Source organism: Cotesia glomerata, linkage group LG3 (genome assembly GCF_020080835.1).
Source record: "Cotesia glomerata isolate CgM1 linkage group LG3, MPM_Cglom_v2.3, whole genome shotgun sequence".
Taxonomy (NCBI): domain Eukaryota; kingdom Metazoa; phylum Arthropoda; class Insecta; order Hymenoptera; family Braconidae; genus Cotesia; species Cotesia glomerata.
In genome coordinates, this window is record NC_058160.1 from 12253725 (window position 1) to 12259907 (window position 6183).

The following is a 6183-nucleotide window of genomic DNA, read 5'->3' on the forward strand; positions in this document are numbered from 1 at the left end:
ATATAATATTTTTCTTAAATTCAAAGTTTTAACCATAAATATTTACGTCTACAACATAGAAGAAAACACACTTTTGATAATCTTTAGATTATTACAAACACTAAAAGTAAAATAATGGGTAAGTAAAAAGTAATGTCATTACTTATTAATTAATAAATCAGTAAAAGTGCTAAATAAAAAAACTTGTTTAAGTAATTATAATAATTTCAATAAAAATTCAAAAAAGTTTTCTTTTCGTTATAAAACTTGTTTTTAAAAACAATAAGAAAGTAAAGTGTAGTAATAGGTAATAAGTAAAAAGTAGAAATAAGTAGTAATGAAGAAAAATTTTTAGTCCGAAACATCATCCTCAGACAAATGCTGACTATTGTTATTTTTGTTACTGTTGTAACTCTTGTCATTAGTGTCGATCTTGAAATTAACAATATTCGTATGTAAAGAGGACACCATACTTTTTGGGTTAACTTTCATTTGGGAAATGTAATAGTCGATGAAATTGTAAAAATTTTTTAATTTTTCGGGATATTCGACATTCAACATATAATATGTCTTGTAGAGAAGGTCAAATGAAGTGATAGGTTTACTAGCAGGATGGACGCCAATAAACCACCCATCTCCTTGTATAAAAGTTTTGTCTACTGATTGACCCGAATGAGTAATCAAATAAGGCTGTATAGCTTTTTTCGACTGTTGTCGAAGTTGTTTTGCAAAATCTTCAACATTTGTCCTTCCTAAATGATAAAAATCGCAATTAAAATTAAATCTATATAAATATAAAATATATTCAAATTAAGATTATATGTACATAAGAAAAAACCTACTGATACAAGTTTGACGAGTTCATTATTCGGAAACACTTTTTTCATAATTGGAGTGTCATTTTCTATTTCATCGTATTTCTAGAAAAATTTTACCATTTATTCAAATGAGACAAACACTGTAATAAGATTAAAAATAAATTAACAAATATTTACTCGTTTTTTTCCTTTTCCTTGTCCGACTTTTTTATTTTTTTCATTTTCTTGATCATTTTTCTTCTGTTGATCTTTTTTCACTTGTTCAGCTTTTTTTATTTTTGAAATTTCCGCGTTTGTTATGGGCAATAGTTCCGTAAGAATTAATAGTGCTCGAAAATTATCTATAAAAATTAAATCAAGACATTAAAATTGTACCAATTATATTAAAAATATAAAAACTTCAGACTTAACCAAGACTCAGAATTTTTTAAGGATAGATCAACAATGTGAATTTCACTTGATATTGAAACGCTAAAATGTAATAATTAGAACTTAAAATTTTAAGATAAATAATGCTCGCTGTCAAAAAATTAACAAATGAAAATATTTTATTGGTTTTTTAACAAATAATGTAGAAATTTGTAATTAAATTTATAGCACTTCAATTACACTGACTGATTACGGAATTTCGAATGGCGCTCTTAAAAACACGACAAAATATTAAAAGAATTTTCACTGGTTTGACAGTGAAGTTTGTCAAAATTCACTGTTTTCTTCAGTAGAAAGAGAATATTTAAAACTTTTTTTTTATTCTTCTAATAATATATATAGCAATAAATAAAAAAATAAGATCAATAAATTGTTTTTTACCTCAAGACATTAAAATTGTACCAATTATGTTGAATTGTTGATAATATAAAAAATTCAGAGATAATCAAGACTCATAATTTTTTAAGGTTAGATCAACAATGTCAATTTCACTTGATATTGAAAAGCTAATATATAATAATTAGAACTTAAAATTTTAAGATAACTAATACTTGTTGTCAAAAAATTAATAAATGAAAATATTTTATTGGTTTTTTAACAAAAAATGTAGAAATTTTTAAGCAAATTTATCGCAGTCCAATCACACTGACCGATCACGGAATTTCAAGTGGCGCTCTTAAAAACACGACAAAATATTAAACGAATTTTCACTGGTTTGACAGTGAAGTTTGTCAAAATTCACTGTTTTTTTTTTATTAGTAGAAAGAGAATGTATAAAAATTTTTTTTTATTCTTCTAATCATGTATGTAGCAATAAAAAAATTAAATAAATAAATTGTTTTTTACCTCAAGACTTAAAAATGGTACTAATTATGTTAAAAATATAAAAACTTTAGAGTTAACCAATGTACAGAATTTTTTGAAGTTAAAACAACAATACGAATTCCATTCGATATCGATAAGTTAAAATGTAATATTTAGAATTAAAAATTTTAAGATATCCAATGTTTGCTGTTAAAAAATTAACAAAACAAAATATGTTATCGGTTTTTAGACAAAAAATGTAAAAAATTTTAAGCAAATTTATCGCAGTCCAATCACACTGACCGATCACGGAATTTCAAGTGGCGCTCTTAAAAACACGACAAAATATTAAACGAACTTTCACTGATTTGGAAGTAAAGTTTGTCAAAAACCACTTTTTTTTTCGGTGAAGTTATTTATAAAATTTTTATCTTTAAAAACAAGTAGTTTTTCATATAAATTTAAACTCGAGAATAGGTTGTTATAAAAGTTTTGGTTTAAAATATCAAATGTTTTTTTTCGAATCATATATTGGTAATTATTGTAAGACAATTCATTAAACATATTGTTGTCTTATTATTATTATAATAGTATATTACATACCTAGGCCAGTAAAATAAGAAAAGTCTCAGATCACATGTAATTGTTGGCCGAGGCGAAGCCGAGGTTGACAAACATGTGACCTGAGGCTTTCTTATTTACTGGCCAAGGTGTGTATACTATTTTTCTGCTCGACGTAGCCGGAATGTGGCAACTTTGTTTAGCGCAGCGGCCAGAAAGTTGCCACTTTCCGGCCGGAGGGCAGAAAATCATATTTACCTGATGTGCTGTTAATCTTCATTCAAGGCGATTTTTCTTTTTTATTTATTTACAATTTTTTGCACAGCAATTATACGGTGTGTTATTCACATGAAACTCAAAAATAACATCACAGATTCACGTGCAGATATTTTATTGATTTACGTTGTAGAAGCTACGGAAGTAATTGTAAAATAATTTGTTGTGAGCCTGGCTAATGCTATGTAACTGTTTTAAAGTAAAAAATACCAATAAAACAGTGATTTTGTAAGCTACTAACTTTATATGTTGAATTTTCACTGTTTAAAATGATAAATTTACTAGTTGATTAATAGAAGTCATTGCATAATCAGTGATTTTAAAAGTCACTAATATTATGTATGATGATTTCTCGGAAAAATCGTGAAAAACACTATTAAATCAATGAAAATTTGGATTACCAAACAAATCAGTAAAAAATTCACTGATTGATCCGTTGAAATCACTATTTTTACAGTGAAATATTTTTCATTAAATGAATTAGTGAAAATTTCACTGATTCAAGTTTAGAGAGTACTTACGTCACGTCGACATTTCACTAATTTTGCATAAAAAGTAGATCGAGGCATAACACCGTCACCATCACGAGCGAAGTATGATTTATATGGACCTCGCTTCATATTTTCAATGTCACATTATTATATCAATATCTCACAAAACAAAGAAAGTATATTAGTGATAGTAGTGAGAAACATTAATGATGAAGTTCCAGAAGGGATATTCCGCTCTCATGACAAGTACAATAAAAATGCTATTTGAATTTTGTCGAAATCAACGAGATAAGTATTAACAGCGAAAATCTCAGTCCTTTCTTCAGACTAGCTGTTATAATAACTTATTATTTACAAACTATGCGAGGTAATTTATAAATTTAATAATATAACTTATATGTAACTATCACAATATTAAATGATACACTATTAATTACACACTGCCAAAAAATAAATAATTTTTAGACCCACTAATTGAACACTTGCTTCGTCAAACGAAATAAATAATAACGAAAAAAAAATTCTATATACAGATATTGAGTGAATAGCAAAAACTTTAAATAAATTTACAAATAATTTATTTATATAATTGTGGTTATCTAACACAACTGACAGTTACACCAGAACATAAATACAGAATTATATTCTGAGAAAATAACGAATATATGAAAGTAGCAAACGTATAGTATACGCTTTAAGTACTGTTAAATTTTAACGGTCGTTTGTCTGCAGTTAGCCTGCTAGGTCGGGTGACATCGCGTTTAAAACTATTGTAGTAGGGGTTGTAGGCCGAAAAGGATCGCTGTTGAGATGACATGTACAGTTGCGTGTCTATTCAGTGATTATACGGTTGTCTACAGTCTAGTGTGCGTTTAATTTCTGTGTCTTTATGCGTTTGTTGATTGAGATAAATTTATACTTATTTTAATAATTAATAACAAAAACGAAGTACGCATTGGTACAATTACCTCGGGATTCAAATAGAAGGGTGATTGTAGAAACATGCTTTATTGGAAATTTTGAAAATTATAATGCAACAACCAAATGTCAGGTATTTCGTTACGATGACGGTGAAACTAAACTGAAATGCAACATACTACGATTGTCTGGTGAGTCGTTAAAATAAACACTTTTATTATTTATAAAATTAATTAAATTTAAAGGCATCTTGTAAATTTTTTCATTATAAACTACTAAAGTATGAAAAAAAATTTCAATAACAATATATATACATAAAAATAATGTACACGTCTCAAAAATTTTCCACTTAAAAATCATTGCTTTTATAAGATAAAAAAAAATTTTAAGGTGTCTATATATTTCAATTTTACAGGATGATTTATTCCAAATAAAAAATCTTATTTAATTAAACAAATTTCATATAAAACTTTAATTAATCTGATTTAGAAAAACTAAACCCTTAAATATATATTTAAATATTATATTTTTATTGTCAATACTGAATATAATCATTTATCTCAAGATTTTATCATTATGCATGTCATTAGTATCATAAATAGATTTTTTTTCAATGCTAAATTTTCTTAAAAAAAAAAAAATGCCAAAGCTCGGCGGCGCGTGCCACTAACAAAAGCTTACAGACACTCACACACACATTCATATATACATATTTTGAGACAGAATGTATACAATCGTGTGTTCGTTTTTTTTTTTTTTAATTTTTATTCGAATTAAATAAATAAATTATAATATTATAAATAAATCCATTAATATCAATTTCAGAAAATATTTTTAACATTTAAAATTAACATACATTTAATATTAATTAAGATAAGTTTTTTGGCATAGGCACAGTAGAAAAGAGAGAAATAATTAAATGCAAGTATTTTTTCTAACGAAAGAAATTAAAAATATTTATTCAACATTCATATAAATTCCACTTATTAAACTGACTAAGCAAGTGTGGGATAAAATTATGTTCGACATAACTGATGGACATTTTCAATGTAACGATTTTTATTTTATAAATAGTAGCTAAACAAGGTCGGTTTGATGCCCCGATAAAGTAGATTTCTGCAGTACCGGCATTGGGTTTCTGCCTTATCGACGGTTGTTTGTGGAGTTTTTGCGATACCGATGGTGGGTTTTTGTGCTCTGCTTACCGACTGTTAGGGGATTATCATCGATTTGTTGGTCGGTTTTTACCGACTATTTGGGGGATTATCATCGATTTGGTGATTGATTTTTACCGACTGTTAGGGGATTATCATCGATTTGTTGGTTAGTTTTTACCGACTGTTGGGGGATTATCATCGATTTGCTGATTGATTTTTACCGACTGTTGGGGGATTATCATCGATTTGTTGGTCGGTTTTTTTCCGACTGTTGGGGGATTATCATCGATTTGGTGATTGATTTTTACCGACTGTTGGGGGGATTATCATCGATTTGTTGATTGATTTCGTTGAGGTCAAAATGCTACCACCCCAACAGCAGAGCTGATACCTTTTGGCTGTGTGTATCAGCTTTGGTGTTGGTGTGATATGCACTTATTTGATGCGATGATGAATTTTATATATATTCAAATGACTTGCGGTATAAGTATATGCGAGAAAGATCGATACTTACGCCGCTCTGGTGGGATGAAATGGAGGTATTGAAGTTTATTTATCGATTTGAGGTAAGTTTGATGTCAATTGGTGATCTATGTTATCGACAGTCGGTTTGATACCGAATAGATTTTCTTTATCTATCGACGTGGGGTAAGAGTTTTTTCTGAATTTTAACGTTTTTTAGCCTCTCCTCTCTCGATTACATCATGTTTTTTACGTCATCCGACAAGTTTGAACCTGTTTTTTTCGCGT

General features: G+C 28.0%; 1 long non-coding RNA gene across 1 annotated transcript; it reads right to left on the reverse strand.

Annotated features, from left to right (window-relative positions):
- Positions 1-280: 280 nt before the first annotated feature.
- On the reverse strand, positions 281-1302 carry LOC123261314. Its single transcript, XR_006508655.1, has 3 exons — positions 975-1302; positions 822-899; positions 281-731 (listed from the first exon to the last, which is right to left on the reverse strand). It is a non-coding gene; the product is annotated as an uncharacterized LOC123261314 (long non-coding RNA).
- Positions 1303-6183: the final 4881 nt, after the last annotated feature.